A 22921-nucleotide genomic window follows, 5' to 3' on the forward strand; every position below is an offset into this window, starting at 1 on the left:
TATAACTGCATTGATCTCAAGAAAACGCCCCCCCCCCCACCCTACACACACACACACACGAACACACTCTAAAGTGAAGGCTTCCCCTTTGAAAACCACATAATACATGTCTGGGCACGCAGGAAGGAGAGCTCTGCTGCTCTCTCTAAACACATTAAAGCACGTCCGTGTGCGTGTGTGTGTGTGTCTAAGTCTGTGTGTGTGCAACTGTTCGGAACGACAACAACAGCGATCATCTCAAGACAAAACCAAATTAAGTTTCAAACAGGTCACAGGTCTTCAACGGAAGGTTTTCAAGTGAGCTCGAGGTTTTAAGCTGCGCGCAACAAGTCAGGGATCTCTGGGTTTCAGTCACATAATGGCTCTGTATTAGATGTGGAAAAAATAATCATTAAAAAAAAAAACATTATTAACATCATATTAGGGGTCATCCTACCCCCCCCAAGTTCATTTTATTAAATAGTATTTTCTATATAGCACCACATCACAGCAGTAGTCATGTGTCATTCATCTTATTTACATGATGCCATGTCATTGCTGTACATGGTTTACAATTCTCTGCTCACAGTATCCTGCACAGAAGAGTTCCGGTGTTTAATTCAATGTACATTTCAACAGTTACAGTAATTCTTATATTGTGTGTGTTAATAGAAACACACGTGTCCACCTGCACAGATGTCCATCATTACCCCTGCCCTTCAAACCCCGCCCCCTCAAAGCTGTCAACCTATCAGAAACTCTGAAGAGCACTGTGCAGAAACGTCTACACGGTGGAAAAAGACAGCCAGGAAGAGAGGAAACTTCTGAGTAACTCCCATTTAAATACCTGGAGCCATCCTGGAAAGCAGTATCAGTTTGTCTCAATACATCACTGACGAGGTTCATGTCACATTTTTTTGGAAGAGCCGCAGTAGCTGCAGGTGGCGGCAACTGTTTTCCAAACTAAAGCTCTAATAATGTGTGTGTTTGAGCGAAAACTACAAAGAGAGCATGTGTGACTGACTGCGTGCGCTTGCGTGCGTGTGTGTCCGTGTTGTGTGTGTGTGCGTGTGTGTGTGGCTGCCAGACTACATCACTGGAGTCATTATGCTAACGGAGAACAGAACCTGCCGCCTCACATTTCACGTTATTACTATTAAGAGAAAGCCGTGTGCTGTCCACACACTGCAACACACAGAATAACACGAGCGACCATGCTGAACAAAAAGCACATTCATGTGCACGCACAAAAACACACAGTGGAAATGAGTTGTATATGGCTGGAGGAGATTTGAGGAAACAGCGGTCAAGCAGTGACTGATGAAACCAAATAAGCAGCAGATCCAGAACAAATGCACAACCTTTGACCTACCGCCTGATTGGAAAAGTGCCTGTGACAATTGTAAGGCCCTTAGCGGTTTCCTGTTCTCTATCTAAACCAATGCGGAGGGTTTATTAGAAGTTAGACGGCATTCAGACGCGCATTCACAGCACAGCAGCGCCTTAGCAGCAGCCTGCAGGATGCACAAATCGCACTCATGATCATGCAAAGTTAAAAATGTGAAATCTGTTTCGAGTAAACTATGTTCCAGTAAACTACATGTCTTCAAATGAAACCCCAAGTTTCAGTTTGAGTTTCAGTTTGGCTTTCTCTCCGTGTGCTGCTCAGCGATTCACTCGCTCTTTCATTGATCAACAGTTAATTCACAACAGAGAACGCATGCGTGAGTCAGCTGGGTAGCTCTGAGTAAAACAAATACAACGTCCTCACCTGTAGCATCTCTCACTGCAGTTGTATCTCATCACAATCGCCCGCCAATCATCATCAACAAATCATCATGGATCTATTGATGTTAAGCTAGATACTGATATATGAACAGAACTATGGATGGATACAAGCTAACATTAACATTACAAAGTGTCTGAAGTTAATCAATTGTGCGCTTTTAAAGATAAAAAGATTTACCTTTAAAACCTTTAGACTGACAGCAGCAGTGACGGACTTGTGCAGAGGCCCTAAGTTAGGATACGTGCAAGATGGCTGCCAGAGCCACTGCATGCAGAGCTCCAAATTAGAAAGAGCTGAGTAAATGTGTAGCAGGGTCTGCAGCCGCGCGAGCGTGGGCTGTGTTTGGGACAGAGAACAGTCACTACTTGTTTTATTGCCTCATGATGAACACCTGCAACGACTGAGGAGGGAGGGGAAAAAAGAAAAAGAGGCCGAGGGCATACAAAAGGCTTACATCTAAGAGAGAGAGAGGGAGAGAGGTATTGTGGGAACGCCTATGTGTGCGTATGTGTGTGTGTGTCTGTGTGTGTGTGTGTGCGTATGCGTGTGTCTCAGGTTACATTCTTACAAACATGCTGCCAAATGCGACGCACACAGAGACAAAGCATTGAATGGTAGCTCGTGAAAAATTGCTTTGGCTTTTTGGCACTTCAATGTACACCAGGTAAATACACTTATCATGACAAACACTAATGAGCCATAACATTAAAACCACTGACAGGAGACGTAAATGACTTTGACCAGCTTGTGACAATCCAGTGTTCTGCTGTTCTGGCATTCATATGGATGTTACTTACACAATATTAGGAAAGTGTACATAGACATAATAGACACATTGTAATGGGCAGGTATTTCTGATAAATGACCCAAAGGTTGTGGATTAAAACGCACATTTCCAAGGCAAAAGGCGAGCGTGATCTTATGTGTCCGACACTATGTCAGCATTAGTGTGTGTGCTTCTTCCTCAGTACACTGACTTGGGAGCTCCGACCTGTTAATATGGGATAAGTGTGATTGTGTGCAGTGTTGTTGGCATGCTACTATTGTCTGTTGTGAATACTGGCATAAATGGCTGTATTTATGAAGGAAAATCTGGTGAAAAGACGGCCCGGTCGCTACAACACATCATTTTGCCCTTTGGTTCTGGTAAAGTGAAGGACAATCTGAAGAAGACCCTTTGGTGTTTAATCTGAAAACACCCACTACACAAAGCAAGACCAATAGAGAAAAGGGTTCCCAAGTTTGGGTTGGAAGAGCTGGATCTATAACCTATCCGACATCCATGGATGAATTAAACTTCATCCATTAATTCTAATGTTTTCTGACAAAACATTTGTTTTCAAGTTAATTGCACAGGCAGACCTAATAATATGGAAAGAAAACATTAGCCAAAGGTAGAAGCTGTTGACCAGTGCACAAAATATCTGTGAAGTTTGACTACATAGTTGGATCCAAACTCATATTGACTTGTCGTATTTATATTCATCCAACCTGATAAATCAAGTAAAACAGATATATGTGATCTTGACTTATGGTGTATTTTTCTCTTTTAATTTAGCTCAGCTGATTCCGGTTACTTCCAGTCTTGCTAAGCTAGGCTAAACACTTTTATTTCATTTTGCTTTTGTGTTCTTGCGTGTTATGAGCTACACTAAAAAAACACATGCACTCAGTTCTCAGTATGACATTCCAGAGTTCAAGGAAAGGCGGATTTCAATTTATGTCTGAAGCTCTGGGTACATCCTATTCGCCAGAAAAGGTAAAGACTCCACAACTCTCGCAGCCTAAACACTCGCTCAGTGAAGGAAGCAGTTTATTGAGGAAACAGGGAGAGGAGCGTCTGTTTTTTTGACAACACACCCACGTCTCACAGTGAAGATTTAGTGATCTTTGTTCCAGATTTCAGCTTCCAAAACACCTTTTTCCAAAAGGAACGATTAATTCAGAGCAACAAGTAGTCTTAATCAAATTTCACTGTTAAAACAGGGGTAATTAGCCACATGCAGAACTGACACAGTTCTGCTCTTACAGACTCACTGAAGCAATTAGTCCTGTTCTCAGAGTCTGAAATGAAGTATATAAACCACTGGCCACACCTTGACACTTTACTTTTTTGTCAAAATCAACAAAGAGAAACACCAGAGTTCCTTATATGTACATCTCTATTACATGTATATATCTTGATAAAGATCTGCAAATGCTTTATTTTGTCATTTGGATTCTGAAAATCAGGATGAGTCCAAAAGGTCCCAATAAAAGCAATGAATGAAGGTCATACTCAGTGTGATTTGAGTCCAAGCAAGGCAGTTTACGAGGCATTTTGAGACAAGCCTGAAATGACTCAAGACAGTTGGAGTCAGGTTTCAAGCTGGATCCCAGTGTCCCAAGGTAGGTCTCTCAAATCTTTCTCAAAAGTCATTTACAACAATGTCCTGGTCAATTGTCCATGCCCATATCCAGAGTCACCAGTAGCAAGATTCACTGGGTTAAAGAGTCAAGTTTGACTTCATGATAAAAATTTTGGCCTCCATATATTTCATTGGTTATTTATTTATTTATTACAAAATAACTGATCACTTCAAACCTGACAAACTATAATCACTTCCTTGTCTAAGAGCATATCCACTGCTGCTTACGCACTTTTTTTTTTTTGAAAGGGCTCATTCCTTTTGCAACATGACAATAGTTAAGTGCATACAGCCTATAAATTAAATGTTTTTTCCAGTTTGATGCTTTTTCGAGTTTGATCTTGACATCTGACAACACTGAGACTGTTGAACAGTCACATATACTATGCGTGCCAGTCCAGAGTCCAAATACTTATAGTAACATAGAGTTCGACTAACATTTGTGGGTCAAACTAATGGATACCAAGGTACTGATGCGCAATAATGTAAATGTGTTTATGTTTGCTTCATAGCAGTATGTAGATGTCAGATCTCTCCAAATGGTGTTTTTTTTTCCTTTAAAAGCTCAGTGTCGTAAATCTTATTGATATACACTCCTGCCTTCCAAGAACACAGCAGCAGGGATAGAACTTCATAAAGCCGCATTTATTGGATAATTGGTCCTTCAAATGGCTTCAAGCTGTCAAAGGATGGCCATCCAACAGGCAGCAGGCTGGAAAATGAGAGAAAAAAAGGATGGTCTGGGGGGGGAAACACACAAAAACCGAACTAATGTCCTCTTTAACATCCTCTTAACCAAAGGCTAAAACCACTGTGTGGAAATGGAGGGTTTTGCCTGAAGTTATTGCAAACACAAAGCTGTCAAATAAGACAAACAGCCACTAATATGTAACAGTAATGCCCAACTTTTTCAATTAACATTCTGCAGTGGTTTAGTGTAGGGGAGCAGCCAGTTTAAGAGATTAACAAAGCATCATTTTGAGTCAGATCCTAGTCCAAACACAGTTGTTTACAAGTCTTTTTGAGACAAGTCCATGTCAGCTCTGATGTCACTTACTCTAAGTCATGTTTCAGCATTGTCACAAAGACAGTTCAAGGCTCAAGTTAACCCTCAAGTAAAGTCTGAGTCAATCCTTGAGTTCTTTAGAGTAATTCCTAGTCAAACTTGCACTGATTTGTCTGAAATTTGCCAAAGCATGCCTCCAATTAACTCTCAAGACCATGTCAAGTCTCAAGATTGTCAGAAATACTCTAAAGCAATAATCAAGAAATATCTTGTACGTTAACTCAAGGCCAGGTTTGTACAGCTTTCAAACAAGTATGACATATTGTAAGTCTATAGAAGCAAGTTAAATTTCAAGTCCAAATTTCACATAGGGTCTCCAGTCCTTTAGGACATGGACAAATCAAGTCTTAACAAGTAAAAGATAAAAAGAGTGTCTTTATTGAGGGGACATCCAAATCATATCTTCAGTTTTCCTAAACAATCCCAAGTGTGTGTGTAAATCCTTCCCTCTGCAGATCATCACATGATTATTGCAGCACTTGTCATAAGCACAACTGATAATAAATTGACAGTGAAGTTCAACTTTCTGATAACACGCTCTGGTAGTGTTGTTTCAAAGTGAACACATTGCACAACCGCACATTTAGTTTCCACAAAGCTAGACACCATTAATATCACTGACAGCAACAGCAGAGTTCCTCCAAACTTCAGCAAATCCAGTGCTGCGATTTTACTTTTGAACTTCTTGCTTTCTATGCACAGAGAGGAAGATGTTTTGTTTTCATACGGTGATGTCTTGGTGACAGAACAGTGGCCAACTGGTCCATTTAGTCCACACCCCAAAAAGTCCCATCATAAAAATAACAGCTGTGTAGGTACAAACAGCAATGTGGATGAAGTGAGAAACACAGATTTGCTCTAATTAGAAATCATTATGACTTAAAATATATATTGTATCAAAGAAACCTTTGGATGAGAAGGCTGTTTCAAGTTGAAATGAGTGTCATGGAGGAGCAGAAAAACGAAAAGAGAAGCAAACATAGTGAACAGAGAGCAAGAAGGAAAATTAAAGAATGGAAAGAGAAGAATGAAATTAGGAAAAAGTGAAAGAGACAGAAAAGCAGAGGGAGAGAAATGGAGTAAGGACGTCTTCCTTTTCAGCCCTGACAGCGTGGAATGTGACAAGGGAGATCAATGTGGTATCGCTCTCTCGCTAACTCCCTCTCTCTCTGTCACACACACATACACACACACACACACAGCCAGATGTTCTTTGGCCAATGAGGAAGAAGAGGTCTGGTCTCCTCAGGTCAACCCGCATGTGTGTGTGTGTGTGTGTGTGTGTGTGTGTGTGTGTGGGAGAGAAAGTGGTAATGAGTGAGAGTGAAAGAAATAAGAGCGACCTCATCTTCTTCTCTTCAGCTTTCTTTCCTTGCTGCATTCACTGTGTGCTTTTTACAACCTGAATTCACAATGTTATCAATGGGATGCTCAACGACTGCGACTCAGCTCCCTGAGTAAGGCACTAAAGGGGGTCTAATGCCATTGAGCAAGGCACTTACGCTGCTCAACAGAGTTAGGAGCTCAGTTCAGTGAAGCAGTACAGTGGGACATGCCTTCAGCGGTGGTGCAGGATAGCTGTAGGGAGGTGAGGAGGTAAGAACCCGAGGCCTGGATACACCAGGAATTGGAAATGACAGGTGCAAGCTGGTGATCTGAAAACAGTAGGATGTTGCTTGGCTGCTGATTTGGCCCACTTACCAATATGGTCAGCACTTGCACTGCAGAATAAGCATCCACAAATTGCATCATAACAAAAGACAATCCTAGACCCAGACACTCTCTAACTCCACAGCGCACTTGATAGTCAAGGCATCTTCTTCAGTATTTAAAGAATCTATTGATGGGTGTTTATACATTCAAGCAGGGCTTGTAGACAGGAACTGCCAACGGCTAAATTAGCATACTTTAAATGGTGAAGATTTCCCAAAATGTAAACATATGGACAATTCAAACAATTATAGTCACAGCCCAGAGGGTAACCCACTGAATCCATAAAAACGTCCCCCAGAGCATAATGGAAACTTTGGTTCAGTAACTTAAAGCCAATACAGTTTCATTATTCTCTGCTCCTATGTGCCTCTGGTGGAAAATACACATGGTACTATTGTCCAGAGGGTCATATCCACATGTAACTTTGATCATTTAAGATGACTGCTTCGTCATTTCAACACATTTTGCTGCTGTAAAGACTCTAAGAGACCTATACAAATAATTATATACTCCATTCTTTGTTCACAGTAGCATTTACATACAGTCCCCTCCTTTCCTTTACTTGATCTGTAGAAATCTGGCACGTTGCCAGTGTTTAATGTTCTTTGTTGGTTTACTTTCCCAGACCAATGCTGTGTCTGGAAGCTCACCGTATAGCGGTATACCAATAAATAGGAAGAGGAATCTTTGGAGTAAGGAATGTTGAGTGATTTCTTCAACAAAAGAAATATTCTAGCCCACAGTGTCAAAAAACTGTTGCCGTTGAAGTTTCGCTCAAGTGCTTGGGGGTGTCATCGAAAGGGTTGTGGGTGGGCTATTCACTGTATATAAAGCGCCATTGCGTCAGAGGATGGTAAAAAAAAGTTGAAGCCAGATAAACTTTATGTCCCGTGTCAAAAGCAAGCTTGCCACTTGAAAATGTCTTGAAGCCTGTCGCTATCTGACTGCTGTTGTCAATGGACCCATGAATTGTTTGTCAAGCATCACCATTGTTTCTAGTGGAAAACTGTCTTTTGAAATCTCAACAGCTGCCTTTTCCCATGTAGTTGGCGACTAACAACTAACAAGATCTAAGTAAGTAAGTAACAATAATCTTGACGACGAAACCAAGTTTAACCCCACCGACATCCCGTCTGTGTGCTGTCCACTGTTTTCGCAAATGAAGCAGGGATTGACTCAGCCTCCTCATATATCGTTAATAATTAGAATGATGCACACCTTGATGCACACCATCACAGGATACAATCGTAACTGCAGGCTCAGTATACACTTATTTCAGACCAGTCGCAAACTCAGAAATGTATACGACTCATCTATTGAGCCTTTACAGAAGGGAGATAAAACTCCCAACAAAAATTGTCCTGTTGTATTGCCAACGGTCCAGTAAATGTCCTCCAGTAAAATAGCTAGTCCACAGCAAGCATGTGATCTATGATGCTGCAATGTAGGCTGCAGCAAGACTTCAAGCTGTGATCCCATTGTGTTCTCCAGTCCGCAACACCAGGCTAAAGCAATGATGGAGGCAAAGATTTTTTTCATAAAACCTTACCAAACTCCTATTACCTAGTACCAGTAGCAAAAAAAAAAAAAAGAAAAAAATCAGTGTTACATTTCAAAAGAGGCCAAACCTTGCCTGTACTCCAAATGGTTCAAGAGCAATTAAAAAACGACTTAGGGTATGTCTTTTTAGGCAAAAATGAAAATGTCTAAAACTAAAAAAGCCAGTTTGACCTAAACACCAATTAAACACCAGGGAAGAACTTCCACTTTAACGTGAACGTTGACGTTAACATGAACACATAAGATGGTGGAGTAAATCCACTGCTAGCATTGCCGTGTGTGTGTTGGTTGTGTTTTTCTTTTTCACATTGACATGAATGAACAAAAGCGCAGTAACACACATGCAAAAAAAACCCTCACGCATGCACCTCTCTCCCTGTCTTTTTCTTATTCTCTCCATGCACACACGTACTTACAGTATGCACACACACACTCATACACTGTGTCTGGCCCGTCACAAGACCAGATGGCATTAGGGGTGTTCCAGACAATTTACAGTCTGTGTGTGTGCGGCTGTGCATGTATGTCAGTATGCGTGCGTGTGTGGAAAAAGGGGGGTTGGTTGGAAAATATAGCTCCCGCACACATGCGCGTGTGTAGGAACACGCATGCGCACGCACACACACACACACACACGCACACACACACAGGGACTTGGCAGTGCCACTCTGGTGCCAGCGCTGCCAAAAACCGAGAATAAAACAAAAGCCGGGATGAACCATTGAGCAGCCCCACTCCTCTCTCCCACCCCAACTCTGAAGCAGATGGTTTAACCCACTGATCTCTCCGGTGTGAGGGTTCAGTGTGTCGCTGGCAAGTCAACTCGCATCATATTTGTACATTAAACAACTTCAAAATCGAGAGAGGCTTCCAAATACACACGGAAATCTGCGATTCCGCGTGTGAGCAACTTCACTTCAATCGCCCTCTGAGGTGAACGACTTGGAGTGGGAAGGGCAGAAGAAGAAATGGAAAAAAAGCAGGAAGCATTGGATGACGATGGGGGAGGAAACAGGATGTTTTCAATTTAGAATTTAGAAATACAATAGCCTTGATACATTCCGGTTACACCACATACTGTATGCTGTAGGTCGCGTTTTGATTCAGGTTACATTGTGGGTTTATTAAATAAATTAAAAAACAAATCGGGGAAAAAAAGATTTTTGGCACTCATCACAGTGTTATTTGATGTGAGTTCCTCTACATTGTCATTATGCCCATCCTCCTTTTCCTCCAGTCCTTCTTGCTGTTTTCTTTTCCGTCACTGGCATGTTTGAGTAATGTAGAGCACATGTCTGGGGCTGATTTCACATGTTCACAAAAACCAAATGTATATTTTCTTTCTGTTTTTGCCTACAATCAGTGGACATGCAGCATGTAGTGTCATGATATATCAGCTCTAAACGCTTTCTGTTTGCATTATGACACAATAATCATGGACGTGAAGACAACACTTATCTAGAGAATGTTTCAACTATGAAGCAAAATTAGACATGTGGGCATGACATATGACAAACGAGGTGGGACATTAAAAACACTATTATTACTGGAAAGTCCATTCATGTTGCATGCATCATGTCGGTTTATGTGGTTATGATGGAGTTAAAGGAGCATGCCTCTTTGAGGTCACAAAGGAAGAACTGGAATAGGAAATGTGGAAAAAGAGCAGGAAGACATTGTAAATGCTGGAGTTTAGGAGCAAACACAAAGTAAAAAAAAAAAAAAAGAAAGGGAATAACAACAAACACGCCACATGACCGCAGGATGTTTTGCACCGAAAATACCCAAAAGAGCACCGATAAGAGTCTAATTAAAGTGGAGAGACGTTGTGTTCAGCAACTGGCAACAGTGCAAGGACGACAAGTGAGTCGACAACCGCTCGCTGGTTTAGCTGAAGAGGAAAACTGAAGAGGGGGAGGAAGATGAATGGTGGAGGTAGAAGAGAGAGAATAGCAAAATAGATGCAAAGCTTAAGGAGGGAAAAGAAAGAAAAGGGAGGGAAAATCTATAAAAAAAAAAAACAGGTGCAACAGACAAAATTAAGGATGTGGACTTGCAGGAAAAAGAAGACAAAGAACTAAATGATGACAAGATAGGAATAAGACAGAAGGGAGTAGAAAATGATGAATGTGAAGAAAGAGACTGAAATGCGGTAGGGAAGAGTGTGAGAAGGAGGCAAATGAGAAAGTGTAATAGGTTGAGAGATAATGGAGATGGTAGAGGAGGAGTGATGAGGTCCACCATACATTTCTACCTTCACCTAACCCCAACCATGCTCATTAGTGTATGAATGGATGGGTTATGAATATACTCATGAGGGATCAATACAGGAAATAAAATAAAAAAATAAAAGAGTAAACAGAAAGAGAAGGAAGTAGGGTGAAAAGTGAGTAGAGCAGGAAAGGGACGATGATAGGGAAGGTGGTTGATTAAAAGAAGACGGGACGACAAATAGCAAGAAATATGAGGAAGAGGAGGTGGAGGAAGGGCGTTGGGGCAAAAATAGTGAGGTAGATGATGAGGAACCCGACGTGGAAGAATAGCAGGGTGAGGAGAAGAACAGATGAAGGAGGAGGAGTGAGCGAACGAGGAGGCAGAGGCTGGAAAGAGGAGGAAGACGTGGGTGGAATCGGCTGCTCCGACTGTGCCACATTTGATTTCCAGTCCTCCGTCTTCTCAATTAGCAGCCACCATTTTCCCATAACACACCTCTTCTTCCTTCACTTTAGCCACTTACATACACACAAACACGCACCTTCTCCCTCTCTTTCACACACACACACACACACACACAAAATCACTCTGCAGTACACCACACGCAAAACACAAGTTTTGATGTAGACGTTAAACTCCCAAAACAATTTTGCTTGTCACACACTTGCACTTACAAGCGTAAACACACACAAACACACACATGCGCGCACACACACAGACGCCTCCCAGAATAAGTTGGCTTCCTCTAATTGGAGTGGTGTTTGTTGCGGAGAGGTGTTGAGCGCCGCTGTAATTGCCAGGCAGGCTGGTTGACGTTCCCTGTCTCTTTATTTTTTAAGGACTGGGTAATTAGGCTCGGTGACTGCGATTGTGCCGCCGCCACCGCCGCCGGTACAAGCGAACAGGTGTGGGAGCCGGCGACCGAAACACGCGACACCTCGCCGACGTCACGGACCGACCGCAGAGCAAGAAGAAGAGGCTGTTTACCAGCAATAAGGATACCCGGAGCCGTGAGGTTTCACCAAAAGACACCGAAGACGGAAGACTGAAAACCATGATCACTGCAGGAGGGACGGGGGGTGAGGGGGTATTCAGTCACCTTCAGCTGATTGGTGGAGAGGAAATGAGCAGATTGTGTTAGTGAGCAGGAAAATAAAAGACACCTGTGAATACAACTAATAGCTCAACAAGCGACTCCTGCTCTGTGAGGACTGCATTTTGAGCGCTAAGTGCTAACATGCGCACAATAACAGTACATTCCCATGTGCAAATATAATGTGTACCATTTGCTAATTAGCACTAAGCAACAAAGTGCTGCTGAGGCTGACGGGAATGTAATTTTGGAGGTATTTGTGTGCAAGCATAGAATGTAAAAAAAAAACTGAGTGACGCACTTCCTACCATTGACCACGCTGATGCTGGTATCCCATAGATATGGGCGGCAACAGACACAAGTGGGTAGCAAGTCCGCACAGTAGTAGACTAGGCTAGACTATGACTGACTGGCTAATACTGCACTCAGTTCTACCTTAATTTCTACACTCCGGTTCCTACGGACCACTTCACTGAGCAGGTATCATAAAGTTTTTATAGCATCAAATAACTTAAGCGAAACGTCTCAGAAAGGTGGGCACTAAAACATGCATCAGTATGTTATTAACTACCTCAAATAAGAGAAACTGTTTCAGCTTGGCCCAGGCCCCACTCACTAACATGGAGGAGGTGGAGCTTATGACCTGTACTGCAGTTTCTGTCATGGTGTCCACTTTTTGTACAGCCTATGGTTGCAGGTGAAGGAAGTTTTAAGAAGAAAAAAAACACATAAATTTAAAAAATAACAATTTGGACAATTGGATCTTTACAATCTCAATACCCCCTTCCTGTGTCAGTACCAGAGAAAGTGTCAAAAGAAAAAGGGCCTCGTGGATCATATGGATGCAGCTGTACACGTAACATCGCTTTAATTACGATATAATTCTCCACTCATATGACGAAGATTAAAAGCAAAGTAGATGTGATAACTATTAACAATTGTATGTCAACTAATAATTACCTCGACAAGATAGATATGTCTCTTGCTACTGCCAGTAAAAGACAAATATGAAAACAATGTCAGACTAAGTAATGAAGTCAAAAATGAAAAAGAAGTTCAGTCTAATAATCACGATTTCAAAGATGGGCGTAGAAAATATCTGCTCATAGAGGTTATACATATTCAGCCTATGAAATTATATAGAAAATCTTGCTGTCTTCCAAACCACTCTCCATAGCTAATGTCTGGTTTAAGCATACCAATCAGACGGCTAACCAGCTGCAGGTGTACGACAGATGCTTCTAAAAACATTCACTTTTGACTCCAGCCAAGAGCTGATGAAAACCGGCAATTTAACAGCGGCACTCTGTCGACCTTTAGTCTACTTATCACAAAGCGCTTCACAAAGTAACGAAACACTGCTGGCAACTAAACCAACAACTGTTTCATCGGTAGCCGACTCTGATATCCAGTAATAACGGTTCAAATTCAGCTTTTTTGTCACGACGTGTAAATCACCAAAGCAACAGGACTCGGGGCAAACGGAACACGTTTCCTCTTCTTCTCTGCTCTTAAGATGAGGCAACCCGACTTAATTTTTCAACCAGATTTGAAAAATAAAATAAAATAAAAAGAGAACACATCCTAACACTCAACCCAACAGGGTTTATCATGGCAGAAAGTTGGTCTGGAGTCACCCCATTGGGAACTGATTATACTCCAGCAAGGATCTGCCAGGCTTTATTCAAGCCGTTCAAGCCGTATTCTGGAGTTGAATTTGTGTACAACAAATCAGCCAATTGGCTTAGGACTATCCAGTTCCATGTAGAGGTATTTCTTTTATCTGCATCAGTTGAAACACAGTCCATAATGACATCTAAATTGCATGTTGTTAGACTCATGCTGTGATCAGAATTAAGTCTAGCTACACTGGGTCAAAGGTTTAAAACAAAGTAGAGGTGAACTAAGGATCTATGAGACGTAAATTCCATGATGTAACAGACACAAAACAAAAATGTTTCTAGAGCAGCAGTCAGCGGATCTGGCACACATTTTATGAAACGCAACCAGAAGCCCAACCAGAAGGGAGTTCTTCTTTGCTGCACAGTTATCCCACAGTGGTTCCACAAGAAGTTAGCAAGCTGGACTTAAACAGCTCAATTTGACTAGTTTCAGAATCCTAACTGAAAAAAAAAATACAAAACTGATCTTAACTCAACAGCTCAGCCCACCTCAACGCATCTCGGCATCGTCTTTGGGGAAAACATATGGAGCTCCGACTCGGTAGCGAGCCGGCCCGTCGAAGCAAGCGGCACGTCAATCTCCTGAGCTTTGAGGAAGATTTAAAAAAAAGAAAAAAGAAAAAACAAATCCATGCCGAGTACTCACAGGCACTAACCTTGAAATCACTGCCATTATTAGCAGAGTCATTATTAGCATTAGAAAAGCAAATGGGGCTAATAATATTTGCCATTATGGCTAAAAACGCCTATTAATCCCTAATCCGCACCACAATTAAGAGCATGGCTGGGTGTTTTTGTGAGTCGTTCTGCATCGCCTTGCCGGGGAAACGAGACAATTTAACAGCCTCAGAGGCAGAGAGAAGGTGGGAGGATGAGGTATTAAGCAACTGGCTCCTGCTCTCCATCTCTATTTTGAAAGCGATCAGCCGGAGTGTTTTTGAGTGACGGGCGTAACGGAGGCAGATTTGACTGAATAAAGACAAGAGGGTGGCGGTGGGGGCAATGCTCGCCGCGCTGAGGCACGTTATCTGTCTCGGTACAAGTGCATTAAATCAAATGGGAGAGAGAGATTATTAAAGCAACCCCGTTTTTTTTTTTCTCCGCTGTGAACTGTGACTTAATAAGCTATGCCAATTAGGGGAACAAAAATCAGGCGTGCCATCGGGGCTGTATCTGCCCTTGCCCAAATTTCTCTGCTAATGCGTGAAGCTCGCTGGCAGGGGCGACAGCACTGCTGTGTTTTTCTGTTTGTCTTTGGTTTTGACAAGAAAAGGAAGAAGATGAAGGGGGTGGAAGGGGGGACAAAAATAAAATAAAACAGGATAAAGCTCATTGATTTGGCAATCTTTTCCAAAGCGGCGATGTCTTGAAAGGAGAGGCCTTGTGGTATTCCACGTTTTTATTAGTGTCAACAAATCCATTGAAAAAGTAAAACGCAAACCATGAATCTGTTTTACTAAAAAAATAAAAAATATTTTTAATTGCTTTGTTATCCTTAATGCTATAAAATCTTCAGGTTACCATTCTTTGTTGTTCAGTGAATATTCATCCAGCACTAAATGTGTGTGTTCGTTCAAGATTCAAGATTGCAGTCATTTCCACAAAATTTGAATGAAGAACAAACAGAGGTGTGAAATAGTGTTTCTTCTAGCCTCACTGTGCTACATATACTGCTATAATACAAGAATATAAAACAGAACCTATAAATGGAACATAAACTGTGTCTTGAATGTACACTGACATTAACATACACAACTGGACAGGGTAACTTCTGGTTTGCGTACAAAGTCCAGCTGTTTTAGAAGCACAAACTGAGCCGACACATTATTGTCTTTTTTGGATTTTTTTTCTTCGGTATGAAGCAGTGGCCTGCCGACGTACAGCCACAGGCAGGGGAGTCAGAAAGTACTGAGGGACAGGGTAATATTGTTGGTTTTAGTCTGTTCACTCATTGGGAGTTGTTGACACACAATACCAGAATTATCCTTTCCTTCTTCCCCCTATTTTTCTCCTTTTTTTCCTTTTATTTTATTAACCGCATCCCTCATTCTCTCCTTTTCATCCTTCCTTTCTTGTGTTCCACTTTAATTTCCTTCTTTATTCCCTTGTCCTGTTTTCATTCTTCATTCATCCCTGCTATATTTAATCTTCCTGTTTCCCTTCTTTATCGCAGTTTGCTTCCTTCTGCCCCCGTCACCTTTCACACTTTCATTCTTTCTGTCCTCCTTTGTTTTCATCAGTTTCAGCTTTTCCTATCTATTCTTTGTGTTTCTCCCTATTCTCTTTCTACCTTCCTGGTTTCGTTTCTATGCCCCCTTGTGTCTTTCTCCATTCTTTCGTTCCTTCCCTCTTTTTCTTCCTTTTTTCAGTTAATTGCCCTGCTTCCCTCTCATCATTGGTTTCATCCATTCATCCATCCGTTCTCCCTTTCTACATACATGCATCCTCCATTTCATCCATTATTGCTTCCGTTCCTTTCCTTTCTTCCTTCTGTCCCGCTATTAATTTTCTTTTCCATTACTTTATTTCTTCCTGTTTTCCACTTGTTATTCCACAGTTCACTTCCCCTTCCATTCTTTCTTCCATCTTTCATCCTTCTTAATTCCTCCTCTTTCTATCTCCTTCCATCCTTCCAGTCATCGCAGCCTTTCTTTCTTCAGCTCGCCATTCATCATTCCTCTCCTTTCCCTGCTTAAGCTTCTCTTTCTTCCTTCTCCAGTTCTTCATAAAGTTTCAGCTTTCCCTTCTTGCTTTTTCTTTTGTTCCTTTTTGTTCTTACTCAGTTTTTTACCTTTGGGCATTTCATTTGCCCCTGTCATCAGTTCTCGTCTTTCTTCCATCTTACTTAATTTCCTAGTCATTTTTATTTCCTCTGTACTTTTAGTCCCTCTAAACTTTCCTCTCTTGAGTCTTCTATTCATATGTTCATTTATTCGTCCTGGCTTCTTTTATTTCCTATTTCTTGTTCTTCCTCCCTTCCTTCCTTTCTCCCTGTCGTTGTTTCTTTCTGCTCAGGAAACGTTTCCCATCATATATTTGTGCCAAATTTATGTCCCACAGCAAGGGGGGTAATGGCTTGCCCTCCCGCCTCCAGACCTCTTCCCACAGATACCACAAACACACAAACACACTTTTTGGTCTTAACTCCACGCACACCTGCCCACACACACACTTGCTTGGTTCAATCAAAAAAAAAAAAAAAAAATTAACTCTTCAAATCTCTCACGCAAATTTTCCAGGCTCCCCTTCCAACACCACTGACAAGGAGACACAAACAGAGGAATACTAAGTGGTTTTACACACCGTTTTCTTTCTTCCAAATTTAAAAGACAAAACACACAAGAAAACAGCCAAGACCAAAATAGAACAAACGGACGCGGTGTTATTGTAAACGCAATGAAGCCGCTCGCTGAACGGTTTCGATCCAGTGGGTTAGAAACACCACACGACACATGTATGTTGAAGTGTGATTTTTTCAAGGAATGAATCAAAAATTAACAAAACACAAGGTGACGTGCGAAAATGTCTCAATAATAAACGCCTAACATTTCGGGTGGATGCCCGTGGCGAGAGTCAGCGGACTTGAGCATTGTTGTACTTGTGTTCAAAAAAAAAAAAGAATTTATGGACAAAACACAAGGGTTGACGTGGAAGGCGGACTGTGTCTCAAAATCTAAATGTATTCACTGCATTGTGCAAAGGCTCTCATTTTAGAATTCGGTGTCGACGTGAGGACATGTTTGGGGAAAAGTCAGTCCTCAAAAGCATCAGATCAACCAAATCCTTAAACATATTTTTAGTCCTCTGTCTCTCTGACTGACTGAGACGTTATTTTTACACAACACTGCCTTGTGCTTCTTTCAAGGCTTTCGTCCTTGTTATATCCTGCTTGCGATGTTTTCTTCCTTAAGCCCGATTAGGCAACTTCTACCTAGCCTAGAAGCCAGATCTTTTTTTTTTTGTGACTTGAGTTTGTCTGGAACCTCTCAGCTGGGAACTGATTATGCCCCAGCAAATATCTGCCGGGTCAAATTGATTGTGCAGATTGGTTAGATGACTATCCAATTGCACAAACTGTTTTTCTTTCTCCGTATTGGATTCAATGAAATACAAATTGTATGTTATCAGACTCATTATAATAAGAATAAAGTCTGGCTACACTAGGCTAAGTTGAAGGCCAGTGACGTAATAAGAAAACATCCATACATCATCAAGATTCATTTGGGCTAGGAAGTGTGACTAGCAAAAGCCTAATCAAAGAATAGCAGTCCTGACTGGCAACAGCAAAGTCCTACCTACCTAGGATTCAGCTGTACAAAATTTATTTGAGCAAAAGCATAATTATTTGATTTAAGTTGTTCAGATATGAGGATTCTTGTAAATTCTGGTTTTTTTTTGTTGAATCCAGTATCACGTCTGTTGTCTGTCTGTAAAGGATATTGACATGATAATGACATCTTTAAAAGACAAATATTGAATGCTCCTGCTCAAAAGGGGAAATGAAACAGACATGTATTGGTCCTTGAACTGCGACCTATATCCGAAATAACACCTTTGCTATAGTCAAATTTTAAAAAGTTAAAAAAATCAAAGATTTAAGAGGTTTATTTTTCATCATTTCCAACTGGTTGGTTGGATCACTCTGAATGCCGTTGGAAATGGACAAGGATGAAATGGACAGAGATCTTGATCCTCTTATCAATCACACTGGTTATGCTTTTGAACCAACACAGTATGGAAACTGAGCAGTGGTACCACGAAGAGTGGAAGGAGTAGTGAAACTGGTGGTTTGGGGAGAAGGCATCACTACCTGGTGTCAGTGTAGCTATTGTACCACCAATACCACTGTTTCAAAGTCCATCTGCTGTACCATTTACTCCGTGGTGTGTCGTGTATCACCACGGTGTGATAGCTTCTTTGAATTCTTTTTTTATTTATTTTTTATCATACACTTGAGTTGTTTAAACATACCTGAGTTTATACCATTGAAAATTTTCAGGTATGTAAACATCCTAAAGCTTTTGATAAAAAAAAAAAAAAGGCTATCACATTATTTTAGTTGGATTAGTTGGATTTTTGTTGGATTAACATAGTGCGTACTTTCCAAATATTGCAAGCTTGTAGCAGGTAAGCCAAGAAGCTAGAACCACATGTTGAAATGTGATTAAAGCAAGTACACGCTACATGTATCTGACTAAAACGATCTATCTTCCATCCATAAAATGTGCTTTGCTTGATTGAGTACTTCATTTCTCCTTTACCATCATATACTTTGCACATCTGATTGGTTGTAGGACTATCCCAATAATGCAGAGGTATTTTTTTCTCTGTATCTGTGGAAACATGCCTCATGATGAAATTCAACTGGCATGTTAAGAGAAGGAGTTGCATTTTTTTTGAAAGTCGAAAGATGAGAGTCGACGTCAACTAGTCGCCAATTATGTCACTAATATGAACACAATGGAAAGTTATTGCTTCGCAACAATATAATTGATATTCCTGCCTTAAAATGTTGTAGCGTCTCACACAAAGGAAACTACGGAGGATTTTCTGCAAATTTATTGAACCGGGCTACTGTTCATTCTACAAAAACAGCAACAATATCAGTTAATAGAACACAACAGAACTGAAAAACAATTTAAAACCAGTCCGTTACGCTGAAAACAGACGTAGCTCGTGTGCTGCAAACTGTACGTTGCAGAAGTAAAGCCTGTATAAATCATGACCATCGTGTTTTTATGGGATAGGGCAGCCGAATAATGGACTTTTAGTGTCTAGTTTCAGATGAGTGGACATTGTAGCAGTACTTTTGTTGTCTTTAAGGACTGATTTACATATTTGCATGTCACAATAGAACGGGCTTCATCTTTAGTAAAGTATCTCCACACACTACATGATCTGCTCAAAGCGTCATGGCACTGCAGAGAGGTCGACTTCGACTAGTCTGAACAAACCCTACTGGAAACCAAAACGTCTAGGTGACACCACTCAGGACAGGAGACGATAGTTTGAAAAAGCAGCCTGATGTGTTTGCAAGCCTTCTGAAGTACGTTGCACCAGCAAATCCAACTGTGTGAACTCTGTTCATTAGGTATGTCTGCAAAAATGATACATCAAAATATTTCTGATGGTCAGTTGTTACTGCAAAAACAGATTGTGCTATGACTTGGAATTGACTTTATAGAGCATAAAGAAAATAGCTGACAAGAGTAACATTTCCGTTTAATTAAAGATCACTTTTTAAAATGTCTCTGACATACAAAAACCAAACCCATGACTATTAACCTAAAGGAAATGGACCCCATTCTGTGTTGGCATGTCCCAGCCTCTGGCCTCGCCCCAGCCTTTGGAAACCGCTGCTCTCATGGTTGTGTGGGTCTATAGAGTTCTAATTAGCTGCATTCACAAACAGCACCAAGCTCATCAAAATGCCGAGGCCTGCAGAAAGCCACAGCAGGGGTGAGCAGAGCATGTGCGTGTGTGTCGGTGCGTGTGTGTGTGTTGTGTCATCTTGTACATGAGGGTGAGATGTGTGCGCAAAGGAAACAGAGTGTGATTTGTATAAGGGGAAATGTGTATGTATCCTCCATCAAAAGACACCAAAAACAATGCAAATATAGGCATGCAGCACACCTAAGGCCTAATAACCGCAACAAATTCAACAAAACCCTTTTTTTTTTCAAAATCGTAACGTTTGTCATCCCCCCTCACATTTGTATGCACGGCACGGGAGCAAACAACATCAACGAAACTGCAGAGCACAAACAACAACAAGCGCACAACGAAGCAGTAAACAAAGAAGATGCCTCGCCATCTCTCTGTTTCCCAGCCAAGTAACAAAATGGCTTCCGAACATCGTTCAGGGGCAAACAACATGAGCGGGAGCAACAGAAACAATGATCCTATGTGGACGTTTCACAAAAGGCTTTAGATGAAATTGTTCCACTGGTCCGGGTTTAGACTGCATGAACCTACAACCTGCTCTCACAGCAAAGAGGCAAAATAGAGGCCGATGCATTCAACCATCTGTGTTTTACAATAAAAGCCAACAACACATCACAATCACTGACACAGTTCATTTTAAGTTAAATATTATTTAATTCAATCACACCATTGCCGTTATCAATATGCAGCATTAGAATGCTTCAGATTCCCTGAGCACCACCTCTACAGTATGTAGCAGCCTCTACAGTATTTTACTGATATACCAAGTCACTCAAGTCACTTAGAGACTATTCACATGTATGCACCTCTGCTGGCCAGATCACAAGTCAAGCACGGTAATGCACGTCAGGCTTTTTCAGAAAAACTTGTAGCTTAATCATCTTTGAAGACGCTAAGAGAGACAATATATTCATGGATATGCCCACAGTGCATCTTGAACCACCTCCTGCGATGGTTTGAGCAAATGTATTTCAGCCTTTCTTGAATATTTCATGGACATATAAAGTATAAAGTAGGTCTACTACTGACTTTCAGGTCAGAACTGATAGGTACCTAGGACCTGTTCAAATTGGTACCAGTACGGAATAGGCCAGATATGTTGAACCATCCCATGATAACAATTAGTGCAACTATGCTATTCCAGCCTTTAATAACGTACTGAAGGTTGAAAAACACAACAGGATATAGCTCAACAACAATGCTAAATCTACATGTAGGTTGCATGTAACAATGTTTCATTCTAAACAAACTAATAAGCCATATATTTGTGACTGTCAGAGTTTCTATTATCCCCCGCTCAAGTCCGTGAGCATTTGCTTCAATTTTCAACACTATCAACTTTATGCATATTTTTATTTTTTTTTGCTTTCAAAATGAATATCTCACCTTTTACATCTTTTTGAAGCATCTAAACTATTTGCGTGTTTTAATTCGCTGTTGTTAGCATGAATCAACTTTTAATTCCTCAAGCAGGACCCCAGTGAACAATAAAGTGAAACAGAGAAGAGATGGATGTTTTTTATGCACTCGTGTGCATAATTGCACATTTACGTCAAATTGAGAGAGACATCAAATAGCACCGATAAGTTATAATAAGCAGCGCTGGCACTAGGGCAGTATTGATCAAGTCCTAAATATCCTCGTTACTTAAAACTGACAGCAGATTTTATTTTATGTTTTTTTAACTCGAGGCTTAACTAAAGAAGTCTTGACTGAAAGTGACTGAAGTAAAACCAAAACTGAATGACTGACTGGATGGAGGGATGCGAAAGAGTGGAACTACCTAATTCCTGACGAACATCTTAACAATGAGTGAGTGCATGAATGGCTCCACCAACACCTCTCAACATACCTACAGATTCAGTGACTCATTCTCCGCCTAGTTCACAACCTCACCTACGCATAATGTGAGTGCCACATTCACAGACTGACTGACTGACTGACTCTGTGAATTAAAAACAGATCACCTAGTTAACCGCAACGAACAATGAATGCAAGAAATGAGAAATACCTGACAGACATCTGACTGAAGTGACTGCACAGCTAAACGTTACAGTCAGACAGAAGATAATCAGTGAGTGTTAACGATATCCGCGACGAGACATCTCTCACGACTGGTGACACCAAACTGTGCCACTTCAACACCAAAGCCACCACTGCGCTGAAAACCCCAGTCCACTTATCTCCACAACGCACACACACACACGGGCAGGAAAGAATGAGAGCACCAAATCAGAAAAACAGGAAATCTCCTTCAGGAATGGAGCTCAAAGCAGCTGAAAAACAAACGTGTTGACAAGAAAATGGAGAAAAAATCACATCAGCACCTGATTTTTGTGCTCCAGCACTCTTGTATAATTTGTTGTAAAGCAGGAATGAACATAAACTTGAACACTGCGATCTTGTGAGCTGCATGGTATTAATCCACCACTATAAATACTCCCCAGTGAGTGTGCTACTTCCTCCTGTTTGAGTAATGTTTGTTAGAAAGTCCCTACCTGTTTCAGGAGTTTTTCTTTCATAAAAACTTAATGTTTGTCAACCTATTTCGTCGCAGACGTGGTAGGAAACTAATGAGAGTGGAGTGACGCATAATCAGAGTCATAAAGTCAAACCAAGCCAACTGACTGTTGGAACAAAATGATGCATAAAGCAAATTCCAGTGCAGAAAATACCAGCTCAACAACAAGGCCAATATATTCAAAGGATATATTTATGTATATATATATATATATATATATACATATACGCTTAAGCAGCAAATTATATTTTTATACCATAATTTTTCAGGTCTCCTGAAAATATATTAAAAGAAAATCCACAGAGAAAAAAAAAAAAAAAAAAAAAAAAACAGCATAAAAATCAGAAACTGCATCTGCATGTACAGAACATGGTAACCCCCACAAGAAAATTCAAATAGCAAGCAAAGCAGCAGTGAGCAGGTGTAAGAGGAAGGAGAGGAAGGGACTGAGA

General features: G+C 41.0%; 1 protein-coding gene across 8 annotated transcripts in view; it reads right to left on the bottom strand.

Moving 5' to 3' along the window:
* The window catches only part of LOC124997111 (transcription factor 4-like), a 198916-nt gene that overhangs the window by 170501 nt on the left and 5494 nt on the right, over window positions 1-22921 (bottom strand). The window lies entirely within an intron of this gene.

Source organism: Mugil cephalus, chromosome 19 (assembly GCF_022458985.1).
Source record: "Mugil cephalus isolate CIBA_MC_2020 chromosome 19, CIBA_Mcephalus_1.1, whole genome shotgun sequence".
In the NCBI taxonomy this organism is placed as follows: domain Eukaryota; kingdom Metazoa; phylum Chordata; class Actinopteri; order Mugiliformes; family Mugilidae; genus Mugil; species Mugil cephalus.